The following is a 21449-nucleotide window of genomic DNA, read 5'->3' as shown; positions in this document are numbered from 1 at the left end:
TGTCTACATACAGAGACTCACAATAAACTTTATCAACTTAATAAGTTACAACTATAAGTTATTACACCATAATTGAATGCAATATGTTAGGCGTCGGTGGTGTAATGGTCAGCATGGTTGCCTTCCAAGCAGTTGATCCGGGTTCGATTCCCGGCCGACGCAATCACGTTTATTACTTTCGTGTTGCAAATTGTCAAAATTAAAAGAAAGTTTCAATATGGGTAGAATCAATATTATACCAAATCGACATTATTATTATTTTTATAACAACAATGTAGTAAGAAATATGTGCTTGAATTAAAAGAAATGCGCGGGCTCGTACAGGATTTGAACCCGGGACTTCCCCCACCCAAAGCGGTAATCACACCCCTAGACCAACGAACCACATGCTCTACCCAGTGCGTGTTTGTGTTGCATCCAATGCACAACATTGTAGTAAATAATATGTGCTCGAATTCAAAGAAAAGTCCGAGCTCGTCCGGGATTTGAACCCGGGACCTCCCGCACCCTAAGCGGAAATCATACCCTTAGACCAATGATAAACAATAAGATCATGAAATTCTATTAGATATAAACAATTTTCATTAAATATTCTAGGGTATAAATAATAAATATTTTTCCTCGTAGACCCTTGTCGTAATGCTGATAATAGTAGGGGTGAACTATATGTATTGTCTTGGACTCTTTTTTTATTTGTCATGAATAACCTTTTTTTATTTACTATACTCCTTTAGTCATGCTCTAATTTATTATTATTGTGTACATTCGCGGTCTTTTACAACCTTACCGGGACGTCCGCAATCCTGTAAGAGACTAGTTACTTTAAATATTACTAATGAAAAGGCGTTTGTTTCGTTACTTAATTAACTAACCTATATTTACATTTAATAATCACTTATCCTAAAACATTGCTTATTCTAACATGCAACCTATCTACACTAATCTGTAACCCACGGCGCAACCAGTGTCCAATACTTGTCCATACATCGGGCCCTATTCAATTCCACACAAATAGTTAACATTTACTTCACTCCTATAAACTATACAAACTATACAAAGTCTACTTCGGTTCGGGGGATAGCTTCCGAAACGCTGTCCCCCCATGACGTCCTCTAGGCTTACATTAAAAACATTTTATTAACCCTTTCGAGCGCTGGACCGCACGTTTGCCGACTTTGAGGCCATGCAGGCAACGCACACCCTCGACCACGACTACCTGATGACTGAGAGGTAGTTATGTAGTTATGTGGATGCTCACCCACACATTCGTAACAATATGATGAACAATATAATCATTAAATACTATTGGGTATAAAAAATATCTTTTAATATTCCAGGGTATGAATAATAAATACTATACGCCCCAGGGTGGGCTCGAACCATCAACCTTTCGGTTAACAGCCGAGCGCGCTAGCCAATTGCGCCACGGAGGCCCTAGTCGTGCTATTGATAAGAGTAGGAATAAATGATATATAGGATAAACAATACTTATAATCGACAAACAACAATTATTCTTATACCCAATAAATAACACATATCTGTAACCTTTTTTCATCATCAATATCAGATATAATAGTTAAGTTTTTTTGAGCCTGTGGTCCCTTTGGCGCAGCGGATAGCGCGTTGGACTTCTAATACAAAGGTCGTGGGTTCGATCCCCACAAGGAATGCTTAGCAAAACTAATTTATGTAATGACCATGTATTGTATAGTCCAGTTTGGAAATTGGTAATTAACTATAGCCGTTTATGCGTTGCAATTTTTGTCTAAATTTTGTCGGCTGAATACCCACAAGAGATGTTCGGAAATATCACATTATTTTAAGAAATGATTTGTCATGTCTTGGCATTTTCCTGTCTACATACAAAAACTCACAATAAACTTTATCAACTTAATAAGTTACAACTATAAGTTATTACACCATAATTGAGTGCAAAATGCTAGGCGCGGTGGGTGTAATGGTCATCATAGTTGCCTTCCAAGCAGTTGATCCGGGTTCGATTCCCGGCCGACACAATCACGTTTATTACTTTCGTGTTGCAATTTGTCAATATTAAAAAAAAGTTTCAATATGAGTAAAATGAAAATTTTAAGAAATTATTTGTCATGTCTTGGCATTTTGCTGTCTACATACAAAAACTCACAATAAACTTTATCACCTTAATAAGTTACAACTATAAGTTATTACACCATAATTGAATGCAATATTTTAGGCGTCGGTGGTGTAATGGTCAGCATCGTTGCCTTAGCAATTGATCCGGGTTCGATTCCCGGCCGACGCAAACACGTTTATTACTTTTCTCTTGCAATTTGTCAAAATTAAAAAAAAGTTTCAATATGGGTAGAATCAATACTATACCAAATCGACATTATTATTATATTTATAACAACAATGTAGTAAGAAATATGTGCTCGAATTAAAAGAAATGCGCGGGCTCGTACAGGATTTGAACCCGTACAGGATTTGATACCCCTAGACCAACGAGCCACGCGGTATACTCAATAAACTCATTTCACACATGATTTGCCACTTACGTTTATTATTTAAGCCAAAATCATACACCTAGACCAACGAGCCACGGGTTTGATCCAGTGCGTGTTTGTGTTGGATCCAATCTACAACATTGTAGTAAATATTACTACAATTTTGTAGTAAATGATATGTACACGGATTTAAAGAAATGTCCGGGCTCGTCCGGGATTTGAACCTGGGACATCCTGCACCTTAAGCAGAAATCATACCCCTAGACCAACGAACCACGGGTTGTACCCATTGCGTATTTGTGTTGCATCCAATGTACAACATGCCACGGGTTCTACTCAATAAACACATTTTACACATGATTTGCCACTTACGTTTAATATCTAAGCCGAAATCATAACCCTAGACCAACAAGCCACGGGTTTATCCAGTGCGTGTTTGTGTTGGAACCAATGTACAACTTGTTTGTGAATAATATGTTCTTGATCCAATATATAATACTGTAGTAAATAATATGTTCACGAATTCAAAGAAATGTCCGGGCTCGTTGTAAACTACATATATGATGAATAATATAATCATCAAATACTATGGGTATAAACAATATGCATTGAATATTCCAGAGTATAATTAATAACTACCATACGCCATTGGGTGGGCTCGAACCACCAACGCCAATTGCGCCACGGAGACTCTTGTTGTGCTGTTGATAATAATAGGAGTAAATTATATATAGCACAAACAATAATTACAATGGGCCCTTGTCATAATGCTTATAATACTAGGGATAAACTATACATATGATGAACAATAAAATCATGAAATTTCTATTAGATATAAACAATTTTCATTGAATATTCTAGGTATAAATAATAAATATTTTCCCGTAGACCCTTGTCGTAATGCTGATAATAGTAGGGGTGAACTATATGCATTGTCATGGACCCCATTTTATTTGTCATGAATATCCTTTTATTTACTTACTATACTCCTTTAGTCATGCTCTAATTTATTATTATTGTGTACATTCGCCAAATCGACATTACATGATTTGCCACTTACGTTTAATATCTAAGCCGAAATCATAACCCTAGGCCAACAAGCCACGGGTTTTATCTAGTGCGTGTTTGTGTTGGAACCAATGTACAACATTGTTGTGAATAATATGTTCTTGATCCAATATATATTACTGTAGTAAATAATATGTTCTCGAATTTAAAGAAATGTCCGGGCTCGTGTAAACTACATTAGGGTGGTCCTTAAGATGGTCATGTGCAAATTTCCTTGCTCCCAGGGGCTCAAATGGTTCCAATTAGATAAAAAACAATTTTCTGAAAGTTTTAGCTCTTAATATTAACGTTTAGATAGAGCGCAATTCAATCAAAGTTTTGTATGGAAATTACCGTGACGTCGCAATCCTGTAAGAGACTAGTAACTTTAAATATTACTAATAAAAAGGCGTTTGTTCGTTACTTGATTAACTAACCTATATTTACATTTAATAATCACTTATCCTAAAACATTGCTTAATCTAACATGCAACTTATATCTACACTAATCTGTAACCGACGGCGCAACCAGTGTCCAATACCTGTTCATACATCGGGCCCTATTCACTTCACACACAAATAGTTAACATTTACTTCACTCCTATAAACTATACAAACTATACAAATAGCCCAGTCATTTGGTGCAAAAAAATGCTGTTGCCTTAAGAGTTTTCCGGATGTATTGAAAATTGGTGATTTTATAGATTTTGATGCGATCTTTACAAATTTCAACTTTGCCACCTCGAATTTTTGCCGCTGCCGCCGCTATATTGGAAAAATTGCGTCAAAAATCAGTTTTTCAACGATATCTCCTTTCTGACTCAAGTTACAATAAAATAACTATATACAAAATTAAACTAGACCAAATTTTCTATAATTTATTCAATAACGTTTTTTTCTGTAACATCAATAGTTTTAGCGTACGTGCGCCGCAAAGTTTCTGCTGCTCGCGCCACCATCGGATATTTGGCGCTCTTTGCACTTGAACGCATTCTCTCTAATAAATAAATAATTTCAATGTTGAATTAAGCTTTTCTGCTCAGGTCTGGCCTAGAAATAACATAAATTAATTATTTTTGTTTTTTATTTTTATTTTTGCAGATGATTGAACATTTTAAATCATACAATTTAAAGCATTTTTTTATTTTTTTGGCAATATTTATATAAATTTCGGATTATTAAACTATGAAATATTGAATAAACTCAAATTGGAACTGAATATAGAAATAATCTTTGGCGATAATATAAAAAGATTATATTATCTTCTAATAACAACACACAACGTCAATTATCTGCATTTCTACATCTACATATGTATAATATTTTCGGAATCAATAGAAGTATTTTTTCTAGACGTCAGTACATTTTCATTCGTGTTATTTGCATTTTTGAAGCCATGACTACTAATAACGTGAATTGTTTTATTTGTGAAACTCCATTGCGAGAAATATATTACATTAAATAAATACTATACGCCCCAGGGTGGGCTCGAACCATCAACCTTTCGGTTAACAGCCGAGCGCGCTAGCCAATTGTGCCACGGAGGCCCTAGTCGTGCTATTGATAAGAGTAGGAATAAATGATATATAGGATAAACAATATTTATAATCATCAAACAATAACGGGTATAAACAACAATTATTCTTACACCCAATAAATAACACATATCTGTAACTTTTTTTGCAAACAAAAGTTTTTTTGAGCCTGTGGTCCCTTTGGCGCAGCGGATAGCGCGTTGGACTTCTAATACAAAGGTCGTGGGTTCGATCCCCACAAGGAATGCTTAGCAAAACTAATTTATGTAATGACCATGTATTGTATAGTTCAGTTTGGAAATTGGTAATTAACTATAGCCGTTTATGCGTTGCAATTTTTGTCTAAATTTTGTCGGCTGAATACCCACAAGAGATGTTCGGAAATATCATATTATTTTAAGAAATGATTTGTCATGTCTTGGCATTTTCCTGTCTACATACAAAAACTCACAATAAACTTTATCAACTTAATAAGTTACAACTATAAGTTATTACACCATAATTGAGTGCAAAATGCTAGGCGTCGGTGGTGTAATGGTCATCATAGTTGCCTTCCAAGCAGTTGATCCGGGTTCGATTCCCGGCCGACGCAATCACGTTTATTACTTTCGTGTTGCAATTTGTCAATATTAAAAAAAAGTTTCAATATGAGTAAAATGAAAATTTTAAGAAATTATTTGTCATGTCTTGGCTTTTGCTGTCTACATACAAAAACTCACAATAAACTTTATCACCTTAATAAGTTACAACTATAAGTTATTACACCATGATTGAATGCAATATGTTAGGCGTCGGTGGTGTAATGGTCAGCATAGTTGCCTTCCAAGCAGTTGATCCGGGTTCGATTCCCGGCCGACGCAATCACGTTTATTACTTTCGTGTTGCAATTTGTCAAAATTAAAAGAAAGTTTCAATATGGGTAGAATCAATATTATACCAAATCGACATTATTATTATATTTATAACAACAATGTAGTAAGAAATATGTGCTTGAATTAAAGAAATGCGCGGGCTCGTACAGGATTTGAACCCGGGACTTCCCCCACCCAAAGCGGGAATCATACCCCTAGACCAACGAACCACATATTCTACCCAGTGCGTGTTTGTGTTGCATCCAATGTACAACATTGTAGTAAATAATATGTGCTCGAATTTAAAGGAAAGTCCGGGCTCGTCCGGGATTTGAACCCGGGACCTCCCGCACCCTAAGCGGAAATCACACCTCTAGACCAACGAGCCACGCGGTATACTCAATAAATTCATTTCACACATGATTTGCCACTTACGTTTATTATCTAAGCCAAAATCATACCCCTAGACCAACGAGCCACGGGTTTGATCCAGTGCGTGTTTGTGTTGGATCCAATCTACAACATTGTAGTAAATATTACTACAATTTTGTAGTAAATGATATGTACTCGAATTTAAAGAAATGTCCGGGCTCGTCCGGGATTTGAACCTGGGACATCCTGCACCTTAAGCAGAAATCAATTTGTCAAAATTAAAAGAAAGTTTCAATATGGGTAGAATCAATATTATACCAAATCGACATTATTATTATATTTATAACAACAATATAGTAAGAAATATGTGCTTGAATTAAAAGAAATGCGCGGGCTCGTACAGGATTCGAACCCGGGACTTCCCCCACCCAAAGCGGGAATCATACCCCTAGACCAACGAACCACATGTACTACCCAGTGCGTGTTTGTGTTGCATCCAATGCACAACATTGTAGTAAATAATATGTGCTCGAATTTTAAAAAAAGTCCGGGCTCGTCCGGGATTTGAACCCGGGACCTCCCGCACCCTAAGCGGAAATCATACCCCTAGACCAATGATAAACAATAAAATCACGAAATTCTATTAGATATAACCAATTTTCATTAAATATTCTAGGGTATAAATAATAAATATTTTTCCTCGTAGACCATTGTCGTAATGCTGATAATAGTAGGGGTGAACTATATGTATTGTCATGGACTCTTTTTTATTTGTCATGAATATCCTTTTATTTATTTACTATACTCCTTTAGTCATGCTCTAATTATTATTATGTGTACATTCGCGGTCTTTCTACAACCTTACGTGACGTTGCAATCCTGTAAGAGACTAGTTACTTTAAATATTACTAATGAAAAGGCGTTTGTTCGTTACTTAATTAACTAACCTATATTTACATTTAATAATCACTTATCCTAAAACATTACTTATTCTAATATGCAACCTATATCTACACTAATCTGTAACCCACGGCGCAACCAGTGTCCAATACTTGTCCATACATCGGGCCCTATTCTCTTCGCACACAAATAGTTAACATTTACTTCACTCCTATAAACTATACAAACTATACAAATAGCCCAGTCATTTGGTGCAAAAAAATGCTGTTGCCTTAAGAGTTTTCCGGATGTATTGAAAATTGGTGATTTTATAGATTTTGATGCGATCTTTACGAATTTCAACTTTGCCACCTCGAATTTTTGCCGCTGCCGCCGCTATATTGGAAAAATTGCGTCAAAAATCAGTTTTTCAACGATATCTCCTTTCTGACTCAAGTTACAATAAAATAACTATATACAAAATTAAACTAGACAAAATTTTCTATAATTTATTCAATAACGTTTTTTTCTGTAACATCAATAGTTTTAGCGTACGTGCGCCGCAAAGTTTCTGCTGCTCGCGCCACCATCGGATATTTGGCGCTCTTTGCACTTGAACGCATTCTCTCTAATAAATAAATAATTTCAATGTTGAATTAAGCTTTTCTGCTCAGGTCTGGCCTAGAAATAACATAAATTAATTATTTTTGTTTTTTATTTTTATTTTTGCAGATGATTGAACATTTTAAATCATACAATTTAAAGCATTTTTTTATTTTTTTGGCAATATTTATATAAATTTCGGATTATTAAACTATGAAATATTGAATAAACTCAAATTGGAACTGAATATAGAAATAATCTTTGGCGATAATATAAAAAGATTATATTATCTTCTAATAACAACACACAACGTTAATTATCTGCATTTCTACATCTACATATGTATAATATTTTCGGAATCAATAGAAGTATTTTTTCTAGACGTCAGTACATTTTCATTCGTGTTATTTGCATTTTTGAAGCCATGACTACTAATAACGTGAATTGTTTTATTTGTGAAACTCCATTGCGAGAAATATATTACATTAAATAAATACTATACGCCCCAGGGTGGGCTCGAACCATCAACCTTTCGGTTAACAGCCGAGCGCGCTAGTCAATTGCGCCACGGAGGCCCTAGTCGTGCTATTGATAAGAGTAGGAATAATGATATATAGGATAAACAATATTTATAATCATCAAACAATAACGGGTATAAACAACAATTATTCTTATGCCCAATAAATAACACATATCTGTAACTTTTTTTTATCATCAATATCAGATATAATAATTAAGAATCAATGCAAACAAAAGTTTTTTGAGGCTGTGGTCCCTTTGGCGCAGCGGATAGCGCGTTGGACTTCTAATCCAAAGGTCGTGGATTCGATCCCCACAAGGGATGCTTAGTAAAACTAATTCATGTAATGACCATATATTGTATAGTCCAGTTTGGAAATTGGTAATTAACTATAGCCGTTTATGCGTTGCAATTTTTGTCTAAATTTTGTCGGCTGAATACCCACAAGAGATGTTCGGAAATATCACATTATTTTAAGAAATGATTTGTCATGTCTTGGCATTTTCCTGTCTACATACAAAAACTCACAATAAACTTTATCAACTTAATAAGTTACAACTATAAGTTATTACACCATAATTGAGTGCAAAATGCTAGGCGTCGGTGGTGTAATGGTCAGCATAGTTGCCTTCCAAGCAGTTGATCCGGGCTCGATTCCCGGCCGACGCAATCACGTTTATTACTTTCGTGTTGCAGTTTGTCAATATTAAAAAAAAGTTTCAATATGAGTAAAATGAAAATTTTAAGAAATTATTTGTCATGTCTTGGCATTTTGCTGTCTACATACAAAAACTCACAATGAACTTTATCACCTTAATAAGTTACAACTATAAGTTATTACACCATAATTGAATGCAATATGTCAGGCGTCGGTGGTGTAATGGTCAGCATAGTTGCCTTCCAAGCAGTTGATCCGGGCTCGATTCCCGGCCGACGCAAACACGTTTATTACTTTCGTGTTGCAATTTGTCAAAATTAAAAGAAAGTTTCAGTATGGGTAGAATTAATATTATACCAAATCGACATTATTATTATATTTATAACAACAATATAGTAAGAAATATGTGCTTGAATTAAAAGAAATGCGCGGGCTCGTACAGGATTTGAACCCGGGACTTCCCCCACCCAAACCGGGAATCATACCCCTAGACCAACGAACCACATGTTCTACCCAGTGCGTGTTTGTGTTGCATCCAATGCACAACATTGTAGTAAATAATATGTGCTCGAATTTTAAAAAAAGTCCGGGCTCGTCCGGGATTTGAACCCGGGACCTCCCGCACCTAAGCGGAAATCATACCCCTAGACCAACGAGCCACGGGTTGTACCCATTGAGTATTTGTGTTGCATCCAATGTACAACATGCCACGGGTTCTACTCAATAAACACATTTTACACATGATTTGCCACTTACGTTTAATATCTAAGCCGAAATCATAACCCTAGACCAACAAGCCACGGGTTTTATCCAGTGCGTGTTTGTGTTGGAACCAATGTACAACATTGTTGTGAATAATATGTTCTTGATCCAATATATAATACTGTAGTAAATAATATGTTCACGAATTCAAAGAAATGTCCGGCTGTGTAAACTACATATATGATGAATAATATAATCATCAAATACTATTGGGTATAAACAATATGCATTGAATATTCCAGAGTATAAATAATAACTACCATACGCCATTGGGTGGGCTCGAACCACCAACGCCAATTGCGCCACGGAGACTCTTGTTGTGCTGTTGATAATAATAGGAGTAAATTATATATAGCACAAACAATAATTACAATGGGCCCTTGTCATAATGCTTATAATACTAGGGATAAACTATATATGATGAACAATAAAATCATGAAATTCTATTAGATATAAACAATTTTCATTGAATATTCTAGTTCTAGTACAGGATTTGAACCCGTACAGGATTTGATACCCCTAGACCAACGAGCCACGCGGTATACTCAATAAACTCATTTCACACATGATTTGCCACTTACGTTTATTATTTAAGCCAAAATCATACACCTAGACCAACGAGCCACGGGTTTGATCCAGTGCGTGTTTGTGTTGGATCCAATCTACAACATTGTAGTAAATATTACTACAATTTTGTAGTAAATGATATGTACACGGATTTAAAGAAATGTCCGGGCTCGTCTGGGATTTGAACCTGGGACATCCTGCACCTTAAGCAGAAATCATACCCCTAGACCAACGAACCACGGGTTGTACCCATTGCGTATTTGTGTTGCATCCAATGTACAACATGCCACGGGTTCTACTCAATAAACACATTTTACACATGATTTGCCACTTACGTTTAATATCTAAGCCGAAATCATAACCCTAGACCAACAAGCCACGGGTTTTATCCAGTGCGTGTTTGTGTTGGAACCAATGTACAACATTGTTGTGAATAATATGTTCTTGATCCAATATATAATACTGTAGTAAATAATATGTTCACGAATTCAAAGAAATGTCCGGGCTCGTGTAAACTACATATATGATGAATAATATAATCATCAAATACTATTGGGTATAAACAATATGCATTGAATATTCCAGAGTATAAATAATAATACCATACGCCATTGGGTGGGCTCGAACCACCAACGCCATTGCGCCACGGAGACTCTTGTTGTGCTGTTGATAATAATAGGAGTAAATTATATATAGCACAAACAATAATTACAATGGGCCCTTGTCATAATGCTTATAATACTAGGGATAAACTATATATGATGAACAATAAAATCATGAAATTCTATTAGATATAAACAATTTTCATTGAATATTCTAGGGTATAAATAATAAATATTTTTCCTCGTAGATCCTTGTCGTAATGCTGATAATAGTAGGGGTGATCTATATGTATTGTCATGGACCCCATTTTATTTGTCATGAATATCCTGTTATTTACTTACTATACTCCTTTAGTCATGCTCTAATTTATTATTATTGTGTACATTCGCCAAATCGACATTACATGATTTGCCACTTACGTTTAATATCTAAGCCGAAATCATAACCCTGGACCAACAAGCCACGGGTTTTATCCAGTGCGTGTTTGTGTTGGAACCAATGTACAACATTGTTGTAAATAACATGTTCGTGATCCAATATATAATACTGTAGTAAATAATATGTTCTCGAATTTAAAGAAATGTCCGGGCTCGTGTAAACTACATTAGGGTGGTCCTTTAGATGGTCATGTGCAAATTTCCTTGCTCCCAGGGGCTCAAATGGTTCCAATTAGATAAAAAACAATTCTTTGAAAATTTTAGCTAGCTCTTAATATTAACGTTTAGATAGAGCGCATTCAATCAAAGTTTTGTATGGAAATAGCATGAAAAAAATTTCAAAAATTTTCAAAAATTTTAAAAATGTTTTTTAAATGTAATTTAGCGAACAAATGAATGAATAAAACTTATTCATTTGTCGCTAAGTTATACCTAAAACATTTTTTTAATTTTCAAAATGTTTTCCATGCTCTTTCCATACAAACTTTGATTAAATTGCGCTCTATCTAAATGTTAATATTAAGAGCTAAACCTTTCAGAGAATTGTTTTTTATCTATTTGGAACCATTTGAACCCCTGGGAGCAAGGAAATTCGAAACTTTATCAACTTAATAAGTTACACTATAAGTTATTACACCATAATTGAGTACGAAATGCTAGGCGTCGGTGGTGTAATGGTCAGCATAGTTTCCTTCCAAGCAGTTGATCCGGGTTCGATTCCCGGCCGACGCAATCACGTTTATTACTTTCGTGTTGCAATTTGTCAATATTAAAAAAAAGTTTCAATATGGGTAAAATGAAAATTTTAAGAAAATTATTGTCATGTCTTGGCATTTTGCTGTCTACATACAAAAACTCACAATAAACTTTATCACCTTAATAAGTTACAACTATAAGTTATTACACCATAATTGAATGCAATATGTCAGGCGTCGGTGGTGTAATGGTCAGCATAGTTGCCTTCCAAGCAGTTGATCCGGGTTCGATTCCCGGCCGACGCAAACACGTTTATTACTTTACTGTTGCAATTTGTCAAAATTAAAAAAAAGTTTCAATATGGGTAAAATGAAAATTTTAAGAAATTATTTGTCATATCTTGGAATTTTGCTGTCTACATACAGAGACTCACAATAAACTTTATCAACTTAATAAGTTACAACTATAAGTTATTACACCATAATTGAATGCAATATGTTAGGCGTCGGTGGTGTAATGGTCAGCATAGTTGCCTTCCAAGCAGTTGATCAAAATTAAAAGAAAGTTTCAATATGGGTAGAATCAATATTATACCAAATCGACATTATTATTATATTTATAACAACAATGTAGTAAGAAATATGTGCTTGAATTAAAAGAAATGCGCGGGCTCGTACAGGATTTGAACCCGGGACTTCCCCACCCAAAGCGGGAATCATACCCCTAGACCAACGAACCACATATTCTACCCAGTGCGTGTTTGTGTTGCATCCAATGTACAACATTGTAGTAAATAATATGTGCTCGAATTTAAAGGAAAGTCCGGGCTCGTCCGGGATTTGAACCCGGTACCTCCCGCACCCTAAGCGGAAATCATACCCCTAGACCAACGAGCCACGCGGTATACTCAATAAACTCATTTCACACATGATTTGCCACTTACGTTTATTATCTAAGCCAAAATCATACCCTAGACCAACGAGCCACGGGTTTGATCCAATGCGTGTTTGTGTTGGATCCAATCTACAACATTGTAGTAAATATTACTACAATTTCGTAGTAAATGATATGTACTCGAATTTAAAGAAATGTCCGGGCTCGTCCGGGATTTGAACCTGGGACATCCTGCACCTTAAGCAGAAATCAATTTGTCAAAATTAAAAGAAAGTTTCAATATGGGTAGAATCAATATTATACCAAATCGACATTATTATTATATTTATAACAACAATATAGTAAGAAATATATGCTTGAATTAAAAGAAACGCGCGGGCTCGTACGGGATTTGAACCCGGGACTTCCGCCACCCAAAGCGGGAATCATACCCCTAGACCAACGAACCACATGTTTTACCCAGTGCGTGTTTGTGTTGCATCCAATGCACAACATTGTAGTAAATAATATGTGCTCGAATATATATATCAATGATAAACAATAAAATCATGAAATTATATTAGATATAAACAATTTTCATTAAATATTCTAGGGTATAAATAATAAATATTTTTCCTCGTAGACCCTTGTCGTAATGCGGATAATAGTAGGGGTGAACTATATGTATTGTCATGGACTCTTTTTTATTTGTCATGAATATCCTATTATTTATTTACTATACTCCTTTAGTCATGCTCTAATTTATTATTATTGTGTACATTCGCGGTCTTTTTACAACCTTACCGTGACGTCGCAATCCTGTAAGAGACTAGTTACTTTAAATATTACTAATGAAAAGGCATTTGTTCGTTACTTAATTAACTAACCTATATTTACATTTAATAATCACTTATCCTAAAACATTGCTTATTCTAACATGCAACCTATATCTACACTAATCTGTAACCCACGGCGCAACCAGTGTCCAATACTTGTCCATACATCGGGCCCTATTCTCTTCCCACACAAATAGTTAACATTTACTTCACTCCTATAAACTATACAAACTATACAAAGTCTACTTTCGGTTCGGGGGATAGCTTCCGAAACGCTGTCCCCCCATGACGTCCTCTAGGCTTACATTAAAAACATTTTATTAACCCTTTCGAGCGCTGGACCGCACGTTTGCCGACTTTGAGGCCATGCAGGCAACGCACACCCTCGACCACGACTACCTGATGACTGAGAGGGGTAGTTATGTAGTTATGTGGATGCTCACCCACACATTCGTAACAATATGATGAACAATATAATCATTAAATACTATTGGGTATAAAAAATATTCTTTTAATATTCCAGGGTATGAATAATTAATACTACACGCCCCAGGGTGGGCTCGAACCATCAACCTTTCGGTTAACAGCCGAGCGCGCTAGCCAATTGTGCCACGGAGGCCCTTGTCGTGCTAGTGATAAGAGTAGGAATGAATGATATATAGGACAAACAATATTTATAATCATCAAACAATAACGGGTATAAACAACAATTATTCTTATGCCCAATAAATAACACATATCTGTAACTTTTTTTCATCATCAATATCAGATATAATAATTAAGAATCAATGCAAACAAAAGTTTCTTGAAGCTGTGGTCCCTTTGGCGCAGCGTTGGACTTCTAATCCAAAGGTCGTGGGTTCGATCCCCACAAGGGATGCTTAGTAAAACTAATTTATGTAATGACCATATATTGTATAGTCCAGTTTGGAAATTGGTAATTAACTATAGCCGTTTATGCGTTGCAATTTTTGTCTAAATTTTGTCGGCTGAATACCCACAAGAGATGTTCGGAAATATCACATTATTTTAAGAAATGATTTGTCATGTCTTGGCATTTTGCTGTCTACATACAAAAACTCACAATAAACTTTATCAACTTAATAAGTTACAACTATAAGTTATTACACCATAATTGAATGCAAAATGCTAGGCGTCGGTGGTGTAATGGTCAGCATAGTTGCCTTCCAAGCAGTTGATCCGGGTTCGATTCCCGGCCGAGGCAATCACGTTTATTACTTTCGTGTTGCAGTTTGTCAATATTAAAAAAAAGTTTCAATATGGGTAAAATGAAAATTTTAAGAAATTATTTGTCATGTCTTGGCATTTTGCTGTCTACATACAAAAACTCCATAATTGAATGCAATATGTCAGGCGTCGGTGGTGTAATGGTCAGCATAGTTGCCTTCCAAGCAGTTGATCCGGGTTCGATTCCCGGCCGACGCAAATACGTTTATTACGTTTCTGTTGCAATTTGTCAAAATTAAAAAGAAGTTTCAATATGGGTAAAATGAAAATTTTAAGAAATTATTTGTCATGTCTTGGAATTTTGCTGTCTACATACAGAGACTCACAATATACTTTATCAACTTAATAAGTTACAACTATAAGTTATTACACCATAATTGAATGTAATATGTTAGGCGTCGGTGGTGTAATGGTCAGCATAGTTGCCTTCCAAGCAGTTGATCCGGGTTCGATTCCCGGCCGACGCAATCACGTTTATTACTTTCGTGTTGCAATTATACCAAATCGACATTATTATTATATTTATAACAACAATGTAGTAAGAAATATGTGCTTGAATTAAAAGAAATGCGCGGGCTCGTACAGGATTTGAACCCGGGACTTCCCCCACCCAAACCGGGAATCATACCCCTAGACCAACGAACCACATGTTCTACCCAGTGCGTGTTTGTGTTGCATCCAATGCACAACATTGTAGTAAATAATATGTGCTCGAATTTTAAAAAAAGTCCGGGCACGTCCGGGATTTGAACCCGGGACCTCCCGCGCCCTAAGCGGAAATCATACCCCTAGACCAACGAGCCACGGGTTGTACCCATTGAGTATTTGTGTTGCATCCAATGTACAACATGCCACGGGTTCTACTCAATAAACACATTTTACACATGATTTGCCACTTACGTTTAATATCTAAGCCGAAATCATAACCCTAGACCAACAAGCCACGGGTTTTATCCAGTGCGTGTTTGTGTTGGAACCAATGTACAACATTGTTGTGAATAATATGTTCTTGATCCAATATATAATACTGTAGTAAATATAATGTTCACGAATTCAAAGAAATGTCCGGGCTCGTGTAAACTACATATATGATGAATAATATAATCATCAAATACTATTGGGTATAAACAATATGCATTGAATATTCCAGAGTATAAATAATAACTACCATACGCCATTGGGTGGGCTCGAACCACCAACGCCAATTGCGCCACGGAGACTCTTGTTGTGCTGTTGATAATAATAGGAGTAAATTATATATAGCACAAACAATAATTACAATGGGCCCTTGTCATAATGCTTATAATACTAGGGATAAACTATATATGATGAACAATAAAATCATGAAATTCTATTAGATATAAACAATTTTCATTGAATATTCTAGGGTATAAATAATAAATATTTTTCCTCGTAGACCCTTGTCGTAATGCTGATAATAGTAGGGGTGATCTATATGTATTGTCATGGACCCCATTTTATTTGTCATGAATATCCTGTTATTTACTTACTATACTCCTTTAGTCATGCTCTAATTTATTATTATTGTGTACATTCGCCAAATCAACATTACATGATTTGCCACTTACGTTTAATATCTAAGCCGAAATCATAACCCTAGACCAACAAGCCACGGGTTTTATCCAGTGCGTGTTTGTGTTGGAACCAATGTACAACATTGTTGTAAATAACATGTTCGTGATCCAATATATAATACTGTAGTAAATAATATGTTCTCGAATTTAAAGAAATGTCCGGGCTCGTGTAAACTACATTAGGGTGGTCCTTTAGATGGTCATGTGCAAATTTCCTTGCTCCCAGGGGCTCAAATGGTTCCAATTAGATAAAAAACAATTCTTTGAAAGTTTTAGCTCTTAATATTAACGTTTAGATAGAGCGCATTCAATCAAAGTTTTGTATGGAAATAGCATGAAAAAAATTTCAAAAATTTTCAAAAATTTTAAAAATGTTTTTTAAATGTAATTTAGCGAACAAATGAATGAATAAAACTTATTCATTTGTCGCTAAGTTATACCTAAAACATTTTTTTAATTTTCAAAATGTTTTCCATGCTCTTTCCATACAAACTTTGATTAAATTGCGCTCTATCTAAATGTTAATATTAAGAGCTAAAACTTTCAGAGAATTGTTTTTTATCTATATGGAACCATTTGAACCCCTGGGAGCAAGGAAATTCGAAACTTTATCAACTTAATAAGTTACAACTATAAGTTATTACACCATAATTGAGTACGAAATGCTAGGCGTCGGTGGTGTAATGGTCAGCATAGTTTCCTTCCAAGCAGTTGATCCGGGTTCGATTCCCGGCCGACGCAATCACGTTTATTACTTTCGTGTTGCAATTTGTCAATATTAAAAAAAAGTTTCAATATGGGTAAAATGAAAATTTTAAGAAATTATTTGTCATGTCTTGGCATTTTGCTGTCTACATACAAAAACTCACAATAAACTTTATCACCTTAATAAGTTACAACTATAAGTTATTACACCATAATTGAATGCAATATGTCAGGCGTCGGTGGTGTAATGGTCAGCATAGTTGCCTTCCAAGCAGTTGATCCGGGTTCGATTCCCGGCCGACGCAAACACGTTTATTACTTTTCTGTTGCAATTTGTCAAAATTAAAAAAAAGTTTCAATATGGGTAAAATGAAAATTTTAAGAAATTATTTGTCATATCTTGGAATTTTGCTGTCTACATACAGAGACTCACAATAAACTTTATCAACTTAATAAGTTACAACTATAAGTTATTACACCATAATTGAATGCAATATGTTAGGCGTCGGTGGTGTAATGGTCAGCATAGTTGCCTTCCAAGCAGTTGATCCGGGTTCGATTCCCGGCCGACGCTAACACGTTTATTACTTTCGTGTTGCAATTTGTCAAAATTAAAAGAAAGTTTCAATATGGGTAGAATCAATATTATACCAAATCGACATTATTATTATATTTATAACAACAATGTAGTAAGAAATATGTGCTTGAATTAAAAGAAATGCGCGGGCTCGTACAGGATTTGAACCCGGGACTTCCCCACCCAAAGCGGGAATCATACCCCTAGACCAACGAACCACATATTCTACCCAGTGCGTGTTTGTGTTGCATCCAATGTACAACATTGTAGTAAATAATATGTGCTCGAATTTAAAGGAAAGTCCGGGCTCGTCCGGGATTTGAACCCGGTACCTCCCGCACCCTAAGCGGAAATCATACCCCTAGACCAACGAGCCACGCGGTATACTCAATAAACTCATTTCACACATGATTTGCCACTTACGTTTATTATCTAAGCCAAAATCATACCCCTAGACCAACGAGCCACGGGTTTGATCCAATGCGTGTTTGTGTTGGATCCAATCTACAACATTGTAGTAAATATTACTACAATTTCGTAGTAAATGATATGTACTCGAATTTAAAGAAATGTCCGGGCTCGTCCGGGATTTGAACCTGGGACATCCTGCACCTTAAGCAGAAATCAATTTGTCAAAATTAAAAGAAAGTTTCAATATGGGTAGAATCAATATTATACCAAATCGACATTATTATTATATTTATAACAACAATATAGTAAGAAATATGTGCTTGAATTAAAAGAAACGCGCGGGCTCGTACAGGATTTGAACCCGGGACTTCCCCCACCCAAAGCGGGAATCATACCCCTAGACCAACGAACCACATGTTCTACCCAGTGCGTGTTTGTGTTGCATCCAATGCACAACATTGTAGTAAATAATATGTGCTCGAATTTAAAGAAAAGTCCGGGCTCGTCCGGGATTTGAACCCGGGACCTCCCGCACCCTAAGCGGAAATCATACCCTTAGACCAATGATAAACAATAAAATCATGAAATTCTATTAGATATAAACAATTTTCATTAAATATTCTAGGGTATAAATAATAAATATTTTTTCCTCGTAGACCCTTGTCGTAATGCTGATAATAGTAGGGGTGAACTATATGTATTGTCATGGACTCTTTTTTATTTGTCATGAATATCCTTTTATTTATTTACTATACTCCTTTAGTCATGCTCTAATTTATTATTATTGTGTACATTCGCGGTCTTTTTACAACCTTACCGTGACGTCGCAATCCTGTAAGAGACTAGTTACTTTAAATATTACTAATGAAAAGGCGTTTGTTCGTTACTTAATTAACTAACCTATATTTACATTTAATAATCACTTATCCTAAAACATTGCTTATTCTAACATGCAACCTATATCTACACTAATCTGTAACCCACGGCGCAACCAGTGTCCAATACTTGTCCATACATCGGGCCCTATTCTCTTCACACACAAATAGTTAACATTTACTTCACTCCTATAAACTATACAAACTATACAAAGTCTACTTTCGGTTCGGGGGATAGCTTCCGAAACGCTGTCCCCCCATGACGTCCTCTAGGCTTACATTAAAAACATTTTATTAACCCTTTCGAGCGCTGGACCGCACGTTTGCCGACTTTGAGGCCATGCAGGCAACGCACACCCTCGACCACGACTACCTGATGACTGAGAGGGGTAGTTATGTAGTTATGTGGATGCTCACACACACATTCGTAACAATATGATGAACAATATAATCATTAAATACTATTGGGTATAAAAAATATTCTTTTAATATTCCAGGGTATGAATAATAAATACTACACGCCCCAGGGTGGGCTCGAACCATCAACCTTTCGGTTAACAGCCGAGCGCGCTAGCCAATTGTGCCACGGAGGCCCTTGTCGTGCTATTGATAAGAGTAGGAATAAATGATATATAGGACAAACAATATTTATAATCATCAAACAATAGGCTTGAGGCTGTGGTCCCTTTGGCGCAGCGGATAGCGCGTTGGACTTCTAATCCAAAGGTCGTGGGTTCGATCCCCACAAGGGATGCTTAGTAAAACTAATTTATGTAATGACCATATATTGTATAGTCCAGTTTGGAAATTGGTAATTAACTATAGCCGTTTATGCGTTGCAATTTTTGTCTAAATTTTGTCGGCTGAATACCCACAAGAGATGTTCGGAAATATCACATTATTTTAAGAAATGATTTGTCATGTCTTGGCATTTTCCTGTCTACATACAAAAACTCACAATAAACTTTATCAACTTAATAAGTTACAACTATAAGTTATTACACCATAATTGAGTGCAAAATGCTAGGCGTCGGTGGTGTAATGGTCAGCATAGTTGCCTTCCAAGCAGTTGATCCGGGCTCGATTCCCGGCCGAGGCAATCACGTTTATTACTTTCGTGTTGCAGTTTGTCAATATTAAAAAAAAGTTTCAATATGGGTAAAATGAAAATTTTAAGAAATTATTTGTCATGTCTTGGCATTTTGCTGTCTACATACAAAAACTCACAATAAACTTTATCACCTTAATAAGTTACAACTATAAGTTATTACACCATAATTGAATGCAGTATGTCAGGCGTCGGTGGTGTAATGGTCAGCATAGTTGCCTTCCAAGCAGTTGATCCGGGTTCGATTCCCGGCCGACGCAAATACGTTTATTACGTTTCTGTTGCAATTTGTCAAAATTAAAAAGAAGTTTCAATATGGGTAAAATGAAAATTTTAAGAAATTATTTGTCATGTCTTGGAATTTTGCTGTCTACATACAGAGACTCACAATATACTTTATCAACTTAATAAGTTACAACTATAAGTTATTACACTATAATTGAATGTAATATGTTAGGCGTCGGTGGTGTAATGGTCAGCATAGTTGCCTTCCAAGCAGTTGATCCGGGTTCGATTCCCGGCCGACGCAATCACGTTTATTACTTTCGTGTTGCAATTATACCAAATCGACATTATTATTATATTTATAACAACAATGTAGTAAGAAATATGTGCTTGAATTAAAAGAAATGCGCGGGCTCGTACAGGATTTGAACCCGGGACTTCCCCCACCCAAACCGGGAATCATACCCCTAGACCAACGAACCACATATTCTACCCAGTGCGTGTTTGTGTTGCATCCAATGCACAACATTGTAGTAAATAATATGTGCTCGAATTTTAAAAAAAAGTCCGGGCACGTCCGGGATTTGAACCCGGGACCTCCCGCGCCCTAAGCGGAAATCATACCCCTAGACCAACGAGCCACGGGTTGTACCCATTGAGTATTTGTGTTGCATCCAATGTACAACATGCCACGGGTTCTACTCAATAAACACATTTTACACATGATTTGCCACTTACGTTTAATATCTAAGCCGAAATCATAACCCTAGACCAACAAGCCACGGGTTTTATCCAGTGCGTGTTTGTGTTGGAACCAATGTACAACATTGTTGTGAATAATATGTTCTTGATCCAATATATAATACTGTAGTAAATAATATGTTCACGAATTCAAAGAAATGTCCGGGCTCGTGTAAACTACATATATGATGAATAATATAATCATCAAATACTATTGGGTATAAACAACATGCATTGAATAT

At 35.8% G+C, this 21449-nt stretch overlaps 26 non-coding genes across 26 annotated transcripts; 20 read left to right on the top strand and 6 right to left on the bottom strand.

Moving 5' to 3' along the window:
• Window positions 1-90: 90 nt before the first annotated feature.
• On the top strand, window positions 91-162 carry Trnag-ucc. Its single transcript has one exon. It is a non-coding gene; the product is annotated as a tRNA-Gly (tRNA).
• A 1435-nt stretch (window positions 163-1597) lies between these two features.
• Window positions 1598-1670, top strand: Trnar-ucu. The gene has a single exon. It is a non-coding gene; the product is annotated as a tRNA-Arg (tRNA).
• A 1016-nt stretch (window positions 1671-2686) lies between these two features.
• Window positions 2687-2758, bottom strand: Trnal-aag. Its single transcript has one exon. It is a non-coding gene; the product is annotated as a tRNA-Leu (tRNA).
• Window positions 2759-5239: 2481 nt separating this feature from the next.
• On the top strand, window positions 5240-5312 carry Trnar-ucu. Its single transcript has one exon. It is a non-coding gene; the product is annotated as a tRNA-Arg (tRNA).
• A 273-nt stretch (window positions 5313-5585) lies between these two features.
• Trnag-ucc lies at window positions 5586-5657 on the top strand. The gene has a single exon. It is a non-coding gene; the product is annotated as a tRNA-Gly (tRNA).
• A 196-nt stretch (window positions 5658-5853) lies between these two features.
• On the top strand, window positions 5854-5925 carry Trnag-ucc. Its single transcript has one exon. It is a non-coding gene; the product is annotated as a tRNA-Gly (tRNA).
• Window positions 5926-6232: 307 nt separating this feature from the next.
• Window positions 6233-6304, bottom strand: Trnap-agg. Its single transcript has one exon. It is a non-coding gene; the product is annotated as a tRNA-Pro (tRNA).
• A 2237-nt stretch (window positions 6305-8541) lies between these two features.
• On the top strand, window positions 8542-8614 carry Trnar-ucu. The gene has a single exon. It is a non-coding gene; the product is annotated as a tRNA-Arg (tRNA).
• A 273-nt stretch (window positions 8615-8887) lies between these two features.
• On the top strand, window positions 8888-8959 carry Trnag-ucc. The gene has a single exon. It is a non-coding gene; the product is annotated as a tRNA-Gly (tRNA).
• A 197-nt stretch (window positions 8960-9156) lies between these two features.
• Trnag-ucc lies at window positions 9157-9228 on the top strand. The gene has a single exon. It is a non-coding gene; the product is annotated as a tRNA-Gly (tRNA).
• Window positions 9229-11977: 2749 nt separating this feature from the next.
• On the top strand, window positions 11978-12049 carry Trnag-ucc. Its single transcript has one exon. It is a non-coding gene; the product is annotated as a tRNA-Gly (tRNA).
• A 197-nt stretch (window positions 12050-12246) lies between these two features.
• Trnag-ucc lies at window positions 12247-12318 on the top strand. Its single transcript has one exon. It is a non-coding gene; the product is annotated as a tRNA-Gly (tRNA).
• A 519-nt stretch (window positions 12319-12837) lies between these two features.
• On the bottom strand, window positions 12838-12909 carry Trnap-agg. Its single transcript has one exon. It is a non-coding gene; the product is annotated as a tRNA-Pro (tRNA).
• A 1966-nt stretch (window positions 12910-14875) lies between these two features.
• Window positions 14876-14947, top strand: Trnag-ucc. Its single transcript has one exon. It is a non-coding gene; the product is annotated as a tRNA-Gly (tRNA).
• A 149-nt stretch (window positions 14948-15096) lies between these two features.
• On the top strand, window positions 15097-15168 carry Trnag-ucc. Its single transcript has one exon. It is a non-coding gene; the product is annotated as a tRNA-Gly (tRNA).
• Window positions 15169-15365: 197 nt separating this feature from the next.
• Window positions 15366-15437, top strand: Trnag-ucc. The gene has a single exon. It is a non-coding gene; the product is annotated as a tRNA-Gly (tRNA).
• A 264-nt stretch (window positions 15438-15701) lies between these two features.
• Trnap-agg lies at window positions 15702-15773 on the bottom strand. Its single transcript has one exon. It is a non-coding gene; the product is annotated as a tRNA-Pro (tRNA).
• A 1461-nt stretch (window positions 15774-17234) lies between these two features.
• Window positions 17235-17306, top strand: Trnag-ucc. The gene has a single exon. It is a non-coding gene; the product is annotated as a tRNA-Gly (tRNA).
• Window positions 17307-17503: 197 nt separating this feature from the next.
• On the top strand, window positions 17504-17575 carry Trnag-ucc. The gene has a single exon. It is a non-coding gene; the product is annotated as a tRNA-Gly (tRNA).
• Window positions 17576-17772: 197 nt separating this feature from the next.
• On the top strand, window positions 17773-17844 carry Trnag-ucc. Its single transcript has one exon. It is a non-coding gene; the product is annotated as a tRNA-Gly (tRNA).
• A 307-nt stretch (window positions 17845-18151) lies between these two features.
• Window positions 18152-18223, bottom strand: Trnap-agg. Its single transcript has one exon. It is a non-coding gene; the product is annotated as a tRNA-Pro (tRNA).
• Window positions 18224-19814: 1591 nt separating this feature from the next.
• On the top strand, window positions 19815-19887 carry Trnar-ucu. The gene has a single exon. It is a non-coding gene; the product is annotated as a tRNA-Arg (tRNA).
• A 273-nt stretch (window positions 19888-20160) lies between these two features.
• Trnag-ucc lies at window positions 20161-20232 on the top strand. The gene has a single exon. It is a non-coding gene; the product is annotated as a tRNA-Gly (tRNA).
• Window positions 20233-20429: 197 nt separating this feature from the next.
• Window positions 20430-20501, top strand: Trnag-ucc. The gene has a single exon. It is a non-coding gene; the product is annotated as a tRNA-Gly (tRNA).
• A 197-nt stretch (window positions 20502-20698) lies between these two features.
• Trnag-ucc lies at window positions 20699-20770 on the top strand. The gene has a single exon. It is a non-coding gene; the product is annotated as a tRNA-Gly (tRNA).
• A 265-nt stretch (window positions 20771-21035) lies between these two features.
• On the bottom strand, window positions 21036-21107 carry Trnap-agg. Its single transcript has one exon. It is a non-coding gene; the product is annotated as a tRNA-Pro (tRNA).
• Window positions 21108-21449: the final 342 nt, after the last annotated feature.

This window comes from Ctenocephalides felis, unplaced genomic scaffold, assembly GCF_003426905.1.
Source record: "Ctenocephalides felis isolate EL2017-DRISC unplaced genomic scaffold, ASM342690v1 CF-g0.4_SCAFFOLD_03570, whole genome shotgun sequence".
NCBI lineage: Eukaryota > Metazoa > Arthropoda > Insecta > Siphonaptera > Pulicidae > Ctenocephalides > Ctenocephalides felis.
This window is presented reverse-complemented; position numbering and strand designations above follow the sequence as displayed.